This window comes from Myotis lucifugus, unplaced genomic scaffold (genome assembly GCF_000147115.1).
Source record: "Myotis lucifugus unplaced genomic scaffold, Myoluc2.0 scaffold_94, whole genome shotgun sequence".
NCBI lineage: Eukaryota > Metazoa > Chordata > Mammalia > Chiroptera > Vespertilionidae > Myotis > Myotis lucifugus.
Window position 1 is genome coordinate 787,586 of NW_005871142.1, and position 14,729 is coordinate 802,314.

General features: G+C 37.0%; 1 protein-coding gene and 1 non-coding gene across 2 annotated transcripts in view; both read left to right on the plus strand.

Annotated features, from left to right (window-relative positions):
• The first annotated feature begins 587 nt into the window (after nucleotides 1-587).
• Nucleotides 588-14,729, plus strand: part of ATAD2B (ATPase family, AAA domain containing 2B) — a 115,753-nt gene continuing 101,611 nt past the window's right edge. The window contains exon 1 of the mRNA XM_023756454.1: nucleotides 588-636. The gene's annotated coding sequence lies outside the window, so the exon portion shown is untranslated. The remainder of the gene's footprint in view (nucleotides 637-14,729) is intronic.
• Nucleotides 13,083-13,246, plus strand: LOC111826667. Its single transcript, XR_002830027.1, has one exon. It is a non-coding gene; the product is annotated as a U1 spliceosomal RNA (small nuclear RNA).

A 14,729-nucleotide genomic window follows, 5' to 3' on the forward strand; every position in this document is an offset into this window, starting at 1 on the left:
GAGTGAGAAACAATCCTCGGGGTCCGGGAGTGGGACCCGGCGGGTCACAAGTTCCGGTTGGGGACCTGATGAGAAGTGAATATTTGCTCCCTTGGCCAACCCGCCGGAGTTTCAGCTTCCGCCCGTTCGGCTTCCCCTCCCGCTCCCGCTCCGACCGTTGCGGGCTGGCGAGCGGGTGCCCGGAGAGCTCCCGGTGCCGCCGGGCGGGGATGCTGAGAAAAGTTTGCAGCGGCTCCGACACCAACTTCCCAAACAAAACCACGCCGCCGCCCTCCCGGCGGGAGAGGTCGGACGGGGTCCCGGAGCTGGAGGGCCCGCCAGCCGCGGACCCAGGTTGGAGTTAGGGACCCCGGGGGGCTCTGGGGTCCGACAGGGGGCCCGCCCGCCCCGGGAAGCGGCCGGGTTGCCCGGCGGTCGTCCCCGGAGCCGGCGGCCTCTTGGAGGTCTGCGTGTTTTTGTTACCGGGGATAGTTAGTTACCGAAGGCGAATGAGCGCCGTCAGGGTCACTGTTGCAAGAGCGATCATTCGAAGAAGGCCGTTGATGTAGCTTTTTTTTTTTTTTTTAAGTGACTGACATTTTAATACAGTGTAAAAACTCGAAGTCAGCGGTATGTTTGGTCGCTTTAGAGGAATCGGTAAGTTTGTATCATGAGATTTGGTTGAATTCAGGAGAGAGTATTGTTTTCGTCCAGAAAGAGGTTCATTTACCCAGGGTAATTGGGCTGGAAATTGCTGTTCGTTTGAAATGTGCCTTTAAATCCGCCCCATTTTGTTACTCTTATGGGAGGAACGCAATATTTTATTTTTTTCTGCAGGACTCTACAAGATTATGGCTTATGTGTGCTTTCTCTCTGTATCTCCGTGACTTTTTCTCTGTATCTCACTCTACCTCTCTGGCACTAATCAGAAATAAGCTGAGGTAAATACAACACATCTTACTGTGTAATTTCGAAGTATATTTACTATATCTTTGAAAATACATTTGGCTTTTATTTTGCAAAAACCTGGAAAATATTTTCAAAATTGTCTTAGACTATTCGGGGGCTGACTGATCTCTTAGGTTGAAATAAAGCCAAATCTGAAAGTTGTGCAAACTATTCAGAGTAATTATTCTGAAAAACTAGGCTTTCTGTAGAAATTACTCCAAACATGTACCAGCTTACTGACTTCCTGAAGCTAACATATATTTTAAAATAAAAATAAATTTAAAAAAGGTCTGCCTTCTACACTTAAGGGCAAATAAAATATTTAAAGTATGAGCATTTAATTGTATAATGCTGTATGAGTGCCCAGTCTGTTAGAACTGTGTCTAAATTCATCTGATGCAATTAGCTCGTCTGTCGCTGTTCAGTTTGTGGTCCCATTTTTGAATTCATGGATATCATGCTGTCCTTACCCCCTGAGGAATGAGGTGAGGTAATTTGTCAAGCAGCTGTTATGGAGATGTTAAAAGGCAAGCAATCAATAATCTAATGTAGAAATGAATATTGGGTAGCTTTTAAATTGCTAGAATGAAACATATTGAAGCTCTTTCTAGAAGGATGCTAATGAAACTTTGTTTCAAGGACCCTTTTAAAATGTTTTAAAGACCATAAATAACAGGCTACTGAAGATTTACTTTGAAACTTTGTTTTTCAGTTTTAAGAAGATTTGTATTCTGGCCGTGGTAGATGATGGAATGATCTAATTACTTTCTCTGAGAAATTTTTAATAATTCTCTATCTTGATTAGTCCTTCAGAAGAGGATAAGTTGTAATTCTGATTTTCCAAGTTTATGGGTTATATTCTAGGGGAGCAGGCTGTATACCTCTTTGTTGTATATTTCTGAAGTGGATTGATTTGAGTCTGGGAAGCTCTTCCTCTCAAGTTGGTTTTATGTTACAAGAGTTTAGCAATCCGGGTTCACCCTTCTGGTGGTACTTAAAGCACCCTCTATGTGTGTGGGGTCTAAAGCCTTTGCTGGTGCCTGCAAAGACTTACTAGTATTTGATGGGAAATGGAGTTGCACTGTATTTATTCCTCTTTATGAGATTTATAATTGAGGAGGTTCCCCTTTCTCTACTTTTGTGTTATTTCTTCACTTTACACTTGATGCTGATTTCCCCCCCTCTTCCTTTTCTTCTGACTCTTTTTAGATTGTTTTATCCACGGTGTCTAGAGACATTTCATTTGGTTTAAAAAGGCATTGGACCATGAGCTATGCCTATAGTTTTGCTTTTCTACCAACTATGTGTAGGATGGGGAAATAAACATGATACGTTCCATAGGTTATTGGAACGATTTTCTTGTGCCCACACTTCTTAAATGTCAGATTGATTTGTGTTTTGCAGTTAACTGTAATTACTTCTATGTACTTGGCTTTTTTTGTTGTTGTTCATTTAACGTGTATAAAGTTTGACCTCTTTTAGGTCAGTTAATCTGACCATCAGTAATTAGCATTTATTTGCTCCACCTCAGAGTCACTCTCAGCAAACAAACTGCGACTGTATTCGCAGAGTTGGAAAGCAGTCTTTGAAAAATATTTCATCTCTTTCATCGTTCTGTCAGGTTTGTTAGCAGGTGCTTTTGGCTCTGTCACTAGTTTTTTGTACTTTTTGAGATGGTCATTGACTCTTTCTGAGTCCACATGTTAGCTGAGAGGATGAAAATATTTTGAGTAATTTTATAAGTAAGCTTGCTTCATTTTACTTTTATTTAAAAAAATCTGTGGGTCCTTCTTTATTATCACTCTACAATTATTCTTTACCACCCTGTACTTATTCTTTTCCAGCACTCATACATTTGCCAACATAACACAAACAGAGTGGTTGAAGTTGGGGATTAACATGGAAAGGAAGCCTGAGAGGGACATGGGACATGTAATGTTTATTTTTCCTTATGTCAAATTCACATGGAGCACCATATAGGTGATATTGAGTAATATGTTAAGCAGTGTTCTCTGTCACAATTTTGATCCATAGTAGCAGTGGAGTTCATGGAGTTCGAATACTATGTACACTTACAGTTTTTTTAGGTCATGGGTGAAACAACACCTGTAGAAGTGAATGCCTATTAATTCCTAAGTTATTTTTCCTGGCAGTCTTTTAACCATCCTTTGATATGTCCTTGATTGCATGTCTCTTAAATACATAATCATAGATAAACCAGTAACCTCTGGAAACCAGCTAGACAGGTGGTGGGATTACAGCTTGTTATGAGAACTCATGAGCCCAACCACTGTCAGCACCTGAGTAGAGTGATTTTGTCTCTTCAAGGAGTCACTTCAGAGAAGTGCTGCATGACTTTGAATTGTATACTTAGCATTTCTTTTTGGGTATACACAATGAAGTTTCATTACTCAGTGTGTTACTGAATTGATTTCTTGATATTTGGGTTTTTAGTTTTGTACTAGGAATGTTTTATATTTCTGTTAATGTCCCTTCACTGGGGGAGGATTTTTGTGAAAAATGAGTCACTGAGGCTTTTGGATAAAAAGTTCTATGGAAGCGCAAAGCTAGGGAGAAAACCATACATAAAATGTGTTAACTTTATTTAAATATAAGCTAGAGATTTTTAGAGAGTTAAATATTTTATGTGGCTTATATCAAACAATAGAAAAGACATCACATTAAAGTTAATAGGCTGTAATTTGTGTTATCTTTTAAATATTTTGAGTATATGTTATAAGATTATAAACTTCAGGTTCTTTTGAACTCTATTTTGGTATTATTTTTTTTCATTTTTAGATTGTTATTATAATTTTATCTGCAGGTGGGAAATATATACCTTTGGTTAGCCCCCCCCCCCCCCCCTGGTTCTTTTATTACAGTAGGCTGTAAGATCCATGAGAGCAGGCTCTGTCTTATTTTCACCCGATTGTTGTATTCCCAGGCTTGGTGCAGCATCTGACACATAGAAGATGCTTAGTAAATATCTGTTAAATGAATGAAATAGCATAGTAAGGAGCGTCTCTTTTGTGAAAATCATGATGATCGAACTTTGAGAATAGAGGATAAATAAAACACAGTTTCTATCTTCAGGACTCTAAGTATTTACAGTGATATATATAATATGAGAAATTATTATTTTATGTTCTTTGTTCATCCTCATCTGAGGATATATTTTTAAAAATAATGTTTTTATTGATTTTAGAGAGAGGAAGGGAGAGGAAGAGAGAGAGAGACACATCAATGAGAAACATCAATCAGCTGCCCCCTGCACGCCCCCTACTGGGGATCTAGCCCACAACCCGGAATGTGCTCTCTGATACTCTTTAAGGACAGATAGTCTTCCTGGCTGGCCTGGCTCAGCTGGTTGGGTTTGCCGGTTGGATTCCTGGTCTGGGCACAAGTGGGGGTTTTATGGGGGAGGTGTCGTGCAGGAGGCAGCTGATTGATGTTTCACTCTCACATCAGAGTTTCTCTCTCCCTCTCCCTTCCTCTCTCTATTAAAAAAATCAATTAAATAAACAGAGATCGTCATGATCACAGCTGTATCCTGAGTGCCTACAATAGTGCCTGCTAGATATTGTTCAGTAGTTTTTGAGTGAATGAATGAAAAGTGAGCCTCATTTTAAATTATTTTTATATGGACAATTTTCATTTTACTTATTGCATTTTGCCTGTCTGACCATTTGGTGGTAACCTAATAAGGAGAGGAGTAAATCATGCCAGGGTTTAATGCTGTTTCATTTAATCCATGCAACAACCCTGTAAGACAGGTGAATAGGTACTCCTATTTTACAGCTAAGGAAATTGAGTTGCTGAAGAGATTAAATGGCCAGTAGAAGGCCAAATAGGTAATATCTAAATCTAGTTCTGGTTCAATGGCCAGTGGGAGCCAAGTAGTAGGGATAATACCTAAGTCTAGTTCTGTCTTCTCCACTTGTATATCACAGTCTCATGTGTATTTGTCACTACTCTGATGCTGTTCAATCAGTGGTTTCTACAAATATCTGAAAAAGTGAAGAAGGCAGCTGTTGTATAGTCAGGAAGTTCTGTGCACGCTGTGCATAGACAGATTTTTACTAGACTATCTGGAGTTGTGTCTAGGATTGCATTGGGACTGAAAGTGGGAACAGTAGCCTGTAGGGAGATGAAATATAGAACAGCGATTTTCAGTAATTGCTCGCTGCTTGATTTCAGGGGGTGGGTGTAGGGAGAGGAGCAGGCATATTGTGAGATCATTTAGCAATATCCTTGCTTCCCAATATTTTAAAAATGGCTTGGGAAAAAAATCCCTATAAAGAGACTTAGTTTGGGGCTTGTGGTCTCCAATAGAGGTGTACTTGTGTTACCATCTTTCCCTCTGCTTGGTGATACTGATTTATTAGTGTGTACATTTTCTTTTATGCTCTGGGAATTATTTATCTCTGGGGTATGCACATGTTTTCCATTTGAGAAAAATGTTCATACTTGAAACATCTTGAAAAGACATTATATAGCATATTTATGTATGAAGATAGATATTAGTGAATTAAACATCTTTAGCATTATTAGTTTGTGTCTGTATTCTAGGACCCAAATCAGGATCTCTGAAGTGGTGGGGCTTCAGATACTCATAAAATATGTTCTCTAAACTTGCCAGACAGGTACTTGTGAGGTAATAAAGCCTAACTTTTGGTGGTGGGTCTTGCTTTTTTCCTTTGTTCTTGTATTCAATCAACAAATGTTTATCAGGCAGCTACAATATTAAAATGTAAGTGCCATGTGGGCAAGCATTTTAGTCTCTTTGGTTCACTGTTTTAGGGCTGCCATGTTGCACCAGTCAAAGAGGCACCATTCATACTGTAGTCTATGCAAATGACTAGTTGTGCAGTGCATTCCTGTGTGTTAAATGCTGCAAATAATATCCTCATACAGTGTCCTTTGGGGACTTGGTTTGGGAATTTCTTTGAGATACCGAGGAATGAAGTAGAGTATTCATGTACTTAAAATAAATAAAGCCTCGCCCTTGCCAGTATGACTTAGTGGACGGAGCATTGGCCTGTGGACCAAAGGGTCCCTGGTTCCATTCTTGTCAAGGGCATGGTCAAGGGCACGTACCTCGGTTGCAGGCTCCTCCCCGGCCCTGGCCCTGGTCAGGGCTCGTGCAGGAGGCAACCAATCGATGTGTTTCTCTCACATTGATATTTCTCTCTGTCTTTCCCTCTCTTTTCTACTCTCTAAAAATCAATGGAGAAATATCCTTGGTGAGGATTAAAAAAAAAATTGCTCTAGTTTCAACTTCTAGGAGTAGTATATACAGGTTCCTGTATCTTCACACCCTGCCAATATTAGGAATTTTGTTTATTTTTAATTGCTCTTCTTTGATTACTAATGAGTATGAGCAACTCTTAATGTCCTTAGTATTTTTAAATTTCCTCATTTCTGAAATGCGTATTGATATTTTTTGCCCATTTTTCTCTTTTCTGCTGGATTTGCTATATTTTCTTATTTTCCAAGAGTATTATTTATCAGTGACTTAAAAAAATTTTTTTTTATTGATTTCAGAGAGGAAGGGAGAAGGAGAGATAGAGATAGAAACATCAATGATGAGAGAGTATCGTTGATTGGCTGCCTCCTGCACCTGTACACTGGGGATGTACGCTGGGGATCCAGTCTGCAACCCAGGCTTGTGCCCTGACCAGGAATGGAACTGTGACCTCCTGGTTCCTAGGTCGAAACTCAACTACTGAGCCACGCCGGCTGGGCAAGATCAGTGACTTTTAACCTTTCTTGTTTCATAGTAAGGGATACTGTTTACATTGTGACCTGTACACACATGTAGTTTTACCTTTTTTATTTAGGTCTTTGATTTATCTTATTGATTCTACTAGACAACCTTTCCCTTTGAAGAGTCATTTTATAATGCAATAAATTTCTTTGTATGTTCTTTTCTGATCTCTTTATTCTTTTGTGTTGGTTATTTTTGTGGCAGTGCCATATTATTTCTATGACTGTGGTTTGAGATATGTCTTAATATTTTAAAAGGCAAGTTTCTCCTCTTTCTTTTCTTTTTCTTTTTTTATAGCAAAGATGGAGATTATTGAAGAACAAGTACAGACTCCCATGTGGGGAGAGGGAAAGAGTCCCATAGAATGGACTCCCACGTGGGCAGGGGGAAAGGGTCCCCCCTCCTCCTTATTTTCGAAATTGACCTAGATATTCAAGGATCTTTTTTTTTTTTTTCATGTACATTTCCAATTAAGATCAGAGTTCCTCAAAAGATCCAACTAGAATTTTGATTGAGAATGTATTTGAATTCCTAGATTAATTTGCAGAGAATTGCCACCTTTGTAGTAAATTGTCAAAGCAAGGCATATCTTTCATATAACAAACACAGTTTGTGTATTTCTTGTGGAATTTGATGCTTTCTTTGTGACCTAATATAGTGTCAGTAATGTTGTTTGTGTGCTTGAGAAAAATGTGTATTTCTGTTAGATGTAGAAAAATAAAAATATACTAGAGGCCCGGTGCACAAAATTTGTGCACAGGTAGGGTTCCGAGGTCTGGCCAGTGATCAGGGACAATTGGGGCCTTTTGGCTGCCAGCCTGGGCCTTCCTTCATTCCTCGCCGCCCCTGGTGGTTAACGCACGTCATAGTGAGTGATCGAACTCCTGGTCTCCCGGTCGAACTCCTGGTCTCCAGGTCGAACTCCTGAGGGGATAATTTGCATATTAGGCTTTTATATGTAGAAATGATAGGAAACATTAAGAGATGGAGTATTTAGTATGAGTTTATTGATTATTCAGATAAACTCCTATTTTGTTCCATATTAAGATTCTACTTAACTTTTTTATTGTTCAAATTCTCCTAGGATATGTATAAATTAACTTTATTTTAAAATAGTTTCTGATTTTTTTCTTGCTTTATTCTTTGACATATAGGTTATTGAAGTATATTGCTTACTTTTCTAAACAGTTGGGCATTTATTTTCTAATTATCTTTTTGTTATTTACTTATAGTTTAATACCAGTATGTTCAGAGAACTTACTCTATATAATTTGTTCTGATTTATATTTGCTACCCTATTTATGCTTAGTTTTGGTAACTGTTCCATGTATGCTTTATTGTTATTTATTGCCCTTAAGCCCTAAACTTCTAGGTTTTTTAAATTCATATATTTTTAAAATTATATTTCCTCTAACCACATACTTTTTAACATGTTCTTGTAATGTTCCACCTCCCTTTCTGCCCTATATTATCTAAAATTTTCTTTTTTTAAAATTTTCACCAGAGGAGTGAGGATATTTTTCCATTGATTTTTAGAGCGAGTAGAATGGAAGGGGGAGGGGGGAGAGAGAGAGAGAGAGAGAGAGGGAGAGAGAGACTGATGTGAGAGAGAGACATTGATTGGTTGCCTTCCATATGAGCCCCAACTGGGGGCAGAGATCAATCCTGCAACCCAGGTATGTGCCCTTGACTGAAAATTGAATCCAGGCCCCTCTGGTTTGTAGGCCGACACTCTAACCACCTAGCAACTCTGGTCAGAACTAGTATTTTCTGATTAAAAACAACAATATATATATTTTTATTGATTTCAGAGAGGAAGAGAGAGGGAGATAGAAACACTGCCTCCTGCATGCTCCACACTTGGGATCCAGCCTGCAACCCAGGCATGTGCCCTGACTGGGAATTGAACCGTGAACTCCTGGTTCATAGGTCAATGCTCAACCATTGAGCCACGCTGGCCAGGCTTCTGATTTTTTAAAAAATGGTTTGTACTTTGCCTTTTCTTTGGAATTTTTTTCAGTAACAATACATTTTACTAAGATACCAATTTGATTATCTATTTTACTGTGTGGCAAAATATTTTTATTTAAAAATTAAGAAATAAATATTTCAAACAATATGGACGTTCATTAAAAAAAATAAAAAAGGGACGTTCCCCTGCTCCCTTAATTCCTCCAGTTTGTTCTTCCTAGGAATAAACACTGTTAAAACTGGTGTACATTTTTCCACACTATTGTATTTATATGTGTATATTTTTGACAGAAATGGAATCATACTCTATATACTACTTACGTTAACTAATTTTTTAAAGTTAACTTTGTGTCATGTACATTCTTAAGTATCCATTTTTCTTAATGGCTTTCTAATATTTTGTTGTATCATTGTGTGATACAGTCATTTGGCTGTTCCCTGTTGTTACACGGTTAGGTTGCCTCCATACTCTTTTTTTTATTTTTTATCCTCACCCAAGGATATGTTTATTGATTTTAGAGTCAGAGAGAAACATTGATCGGTTGCCTCCTGTACCCACAACCTAGGTATGTGCCCTGACTGGGAATCAAACCTGCAACCTTTTGGTGTATAGAACCACCTGACCAGGGCGCCTCTGTATTTTTAATATTATAAGTAATGTAGCAGGAAATGACCTTTCTCTTTTAGGTGAAGTGGAATTATTGGATTAAAGATATATGTATTTTAAATTTTTACAGGTTTTACCAAATTGTACTATTAAACAGGCTAAAGCAGTATATACCCTACTCCCCAATACTCTAAGCACCTTAAATTTTTATATCTTTTGCTGGTTGATTTAAGGAGTTAGGCTTTAACTTCCTTGAAGGACAGAGACTATCTTATCAAGTATCTTTAGTATCTGACACAATAATAGGTGCTTAATACATTTGCTTTGTGGAAAGAATGAATCACTGAAGATAATTAATAAACTTACGAAGTTCTATTAATCCTACAAAGCCTTGAAACAAGTATCCTTATTTGAGACTGTATCTATTTATAACTTACACTACCTCACCTGGTTCTTCTAACAATTTTATGAGGTAAATAGTTGAATTACAATGGTATGCTGTAGTATAAGACTGGTGCTGTCAAACTTTTAAGCTTGGCATTTTTCAGTGCCCACATTGTCTCTCTCTCTCTCTCTCTCTCTCTCTCTCTCTCTCTCTCTCTCTCTCATTTTAACTATGTGATATTTTCAGATTAAAAGAATTACCAGGAAGAAAAATGCATTTTAAATTATAATGGTCTATTTTTATCTTTTTACAATGCCTAAGCTTATTTCTGTGTATTTTTCCCCTTTCCATATTATTTCATGATGATTGTTTAGAAATATTAAACTTGTAAGCTAGCACTCTTGTGATATTTGAGGAAAATTTAGGACATTGTGTGTCCTTGAGTTTTAGGACTTTGTAGAATAGTATTAGCCCTGAGTAAATAAGCAGTAGTGAGAGTTTTGTTTTCTGCAGTCATGGTAACTGTTGCCTCTGTGCATTCGTTTTACAAATGAAAGCAAAAGAAATTGACTCTACTGCTAAGCTTTCAACAGGAATTCTTACTTTTTTTTAAAAGGCAGAAAAAGGCTGTTCTATAAAGGAAATTGGAAAACATTGATTGCACCCATACACTTTCTGATCTAGCCTGGGGGATATCCTCATTCTTTTTCCTGTCTCTCCTAGGATCTTTTTTGCATCAGTTATCTTTCTCTTTAAAATTTAATTTTATTTTAATCTCTTCTGTGATTCCTTTTCTTCTATTTACAAGAAACCAGGTCATCTTATCTTTTCCAAAAAGGAAATTCTTCCCTGACTTCTTTGACTTTGTGACCTCCTTAGACTATTTTTAATTGTCTTTCTTAATTCTGAGACTTCCTATAAAACTAACTCTGTAGTCATCATCTATACTTTCTCACCACCCAGTTCTTCGTCTAGTGATTTCCAGTCAGCATTTTGCAGAAATTGTCCTATCAGAAGGTACAGTGACTAATTTACTTAGTAGATTACCGATGCACAGGCTTATCAGTTTTCCTTCTGTTTGGTCTTTTTGGAGCAAACTTCCATTCTCCCTGTTTTAATGAGACACTATTTTTCTTTATATGAGATCCTTTCTGCTCATCCCTTTAATGCAGCCATTTTTAAAGATTTTGCTGTTTGCCTTTTTGTTTTTTTCATTCTTATATTACCTATGATTCTTCTATTACCATTTCATATCTCTAGTTCTCACTTATTCTTACTCAGAGCTGCATTTCCTACAACCTGATAGACATCTCCCTAGATTTCTGGCTAGAATTCTAAACCTAACTTTCAAAATCAGAATTCAGCATTACATTTCTTCATTAAACATCTGTCCCCTGGCCTCCCCCTACACCCACTAAAAATCAACAACCACTTTTTATACTTGCCCTATTGTCTTAATTTGAATAGAGGTTTCACTAATATCTTAGTTATTTTGCTTTCTGGAATCAATTTCTTATTTTCTACTTTTACAATTCTAGATGAGGCCACCATCAAGTCTTGAATTAATTTAGTGGCCTGCTAATTTATTTGTTTCCTTCAGTTTCTCATTTTTTAATGCTATGTTTGGAAATATTCTTTTAGTTTTTACATTAAAGTCCAGGTTCTGGATTTCTGACAAATTCTGATCTGGGCATGAAGCCTTCCCTGAAAACTTATGTAGCATAAAAATCTCCTCTGTTTCATTATTCTCAAGGTCTTTTGTCTAATTGTATGTGATTTGTGGTAGAATAGTGGTCAGTATTTGTGGTAGCTGATGAGACTTGAGGATAAAATGATTTTTTCAAATTGGAAAAATTATCTATTTTAGAAGATTAGAGTTTAGAGAAAAAAGTCACTTAGGTTGGATGACTATCTTTTCATTGTACTTTTACTTTCGTAGCATTTGACACTTACTATAGTACTATCTATTGTTCCTTTGACCATTCACTCCATTATTATGTTGTTATGAAATAAAGTCCACATCATTTATGATGTTTTCCTTCATCTCTACTAGCAGTTCTTATTTTTAATTTTTGCTTTCAGAGAATTGTATACTTATAGTACTTAATATAATATGTTATCTGTCATCACTATGACTGTTTGTGAACCCAATAAATTATATATTGAGTTCAAATAGGTCTTAATCCATTTTACCACTGCTCCCATGTCTTATATACACAGTAGGTTCTCAATAAACGTTTGTTAAGTGAAATTATTCCCTTAGTCTGAGATACCTTTCTTATTCATGAATTGAAATGACTGCGACATAGATTGCTAAATGACTGTGGGTAGATTGCAAAACCTCTCTTAAACTTTTTCGCCTGAAACTAGTAACGCCTTTCCTCAAAGGATTAGGTTATAATTAACAGCAAAATGCTTTGAAGATGAAAAAGTTAAAGTTGAACCTGTGATTATCCTATTAAAGGTAAGCTGTTAGTATCAGTTTTGTAGGTAAAAGCTTTCCCAAAGCTTGAAGTTACTAAAATGGTGCTGAAGTAATCACTTTGCACATATGTACATCTTGTTCATTTGCTTTACTTAAATCTCTAGATTTCTTTAGAGGGAGGGATCTTTTTGTAATGCTATTTATTCTGAGGTTTCTGTCACAGAGCCAAGTAAAGATTGAAACCCTTCCATAAGAGAAGTACTATAGTTCAGTGCAGCAGTTAGGATGATGTGCCTCATATTATACTTAAAAGTGTATTATGTGCCAGAGGTCCTCAAACTTTTGTGTACTAAGAATCATTTGGAGGCCCTCGTTAAAAATATCTCACCTCAAGAAATTCTAGTTTAACAGGTTATGTTTCTTCAGTGAGCAATTCAGGTGACTTCTGGTTCAGGTAGTATGTGGACAGCACTATGAGAGGTGCTTTGAATGGAACTGAAAAAAGCCAGTAGAATATGAGAGACTGATCAGTAAACATATAAACTCATTTAAATAGATAATCAGAGTTATAGAATAACTCAAATTATTTCAAGTTATTATATAATAACTAAAATATTTTATTAATTTTTCTTTATTTCAATAAGTACTTAAGTACATAGTACTTATTCCCAGGGTATGTTTGTGAAACTTTATTACCCATATATGCTTCATGAAAAAAGAGACTTGATCAAGTAAATTTGTGAGATGTCCTATACTATCTTTCATACTTGGAGATTTACACTGCATATTAACATATTCAAAACTTTTAGAAGCCTTGCAGCCAAAAACCTTGGACCTCATTGATTCTGAAATTTATTTCATCATTAGCCTTCCTTTGTTTCCCCTAATAATTTCCTTTTCCCCCTCCATAATAATTCCTATTAATAATTTATTGAACAAATTTGGGTAAATCTTGCCTTTTTTTTTGGCTTGCTGTTGTGTGGAATTAAAAAGAAATAGGATGCTTACCTGGCAGGGGAGATACCATGATCACGAAGGTGGTTTTCCCAGGGTGAGGCTTATCCATTGCACTCCGGATGTGTTGACCTCTGCGATTTCCCCAAATGTGGGAAACTCGATTGCATAATTTGTGGTAGTGGGTGACTGTGTTCGAGCTCTCCCCTGGAAAAAAAAATATAAAAGGGTCATTTTTTCTAAAATTAAAGAACTTAAAATCTTGCTAGAATCTCAAGACTTGGATCCTGAATATTACTTAAATACCAGGTAAGCTGTTAATATCAGTTTAAAATTTTTTTTTAATATTATATTTTTATTGGTTTCAGAGAGGAAGGGAGAGGTAGAGAGTGAAACATCAATGATGAGAATCATTGATCGGCTGCCTCCTGCACGCCCCCTACTGGGGATCAAGCCCGCAACCTGGACATGTGCCCTTGGGACCATTCAGTCTGATGCTCTATCTATCCACTGAGCCAAATTAGCCAGGGCTGTTAGAATCAGTTTTGAATACATATTGCTAATTGAATATAATTAATTGCCAAAATGTATTGTAAAGTTGCAGCTAGTAGAGGGGAAATGTCAATTAGGTTAGATTCTTCAGATAAGATTCAGGGTAGAGATGGGTCTTAAAGAGTGAGTGGTGGGATTTGATTAGAAGGAGTAATGCTGGCTTGGATATCTAAATTGGTAAAGTAGTTTTATAGGTATCAGTTACTGTGTTTACAAATATGCCTTAACTTAGAGCAGATGACATTGCTTCCTCACCCAGTGCTTGCTGAACATGTTATAGCACTGCTTTTCAAATCCTAATGTGCATAAGAATCATCTGGGGATCTTGCCAAAATTTGTTTCTGATTGGGGTGGAGCACATTTGGAGTGACAGAGGTAGTCTATTGAGGATAGTTTGGAAGTAGCTAACCAGTTTTTCTTGGGAACTTAAACTGATAAGTTGTGATGCATGTTACACAACTAACATGTTTATTATTCTTAAATAGTCACTCTGATGTTTGAATTTTTAATTATTTTTCTCTTTGTGCCTTTTAGTGTGTGTGTGGTCTTGTGGCTTTAAAACTGGCTCATTGTAAATGTATTAAATCACAAAATTATGCTCTGGTTTCTCTTCAGACCGCATAAATCTTTCGAATTCATTCTATTGGCTGTAGTTGGGTACCTTTAAATAAACATTGTATTTTTTTAAAAATAAATTTTATTGATTTTGTTGGGTACCTTTAAATAAACATTGTATTTTTTTAAAAATAAATTTTATTGATTTTTTACAGAGAGGGAGAGGGATAGAGAGTTAGAAACATCGATGAGAGAGAAACATCGATCAGCTGCCTCCTGCACACCTCCCACTGGGGATGTGCCTGCAACCAAGGTACATGCCCTTGACCGGAATCGAACCTGGGACCTTTCAGTCCGCAGGCTGACGCTCTATCCACTGAGCCAAACCGGTTAGGGCAAACATTGTATTTCTTATGTTTGTTTGCTAGTGGCTGTATTTTTACTAATTATTTGAGTAATATAGTTGTCTTGCTTTGGGATAATCCTATATAATAAAAGGGTAATATGCAAATTGACCCTAACAGCAGAACAACTGGGAATGACTGGTCACTATGACACACACTGACCACCAGGGGGCAGACGCTCA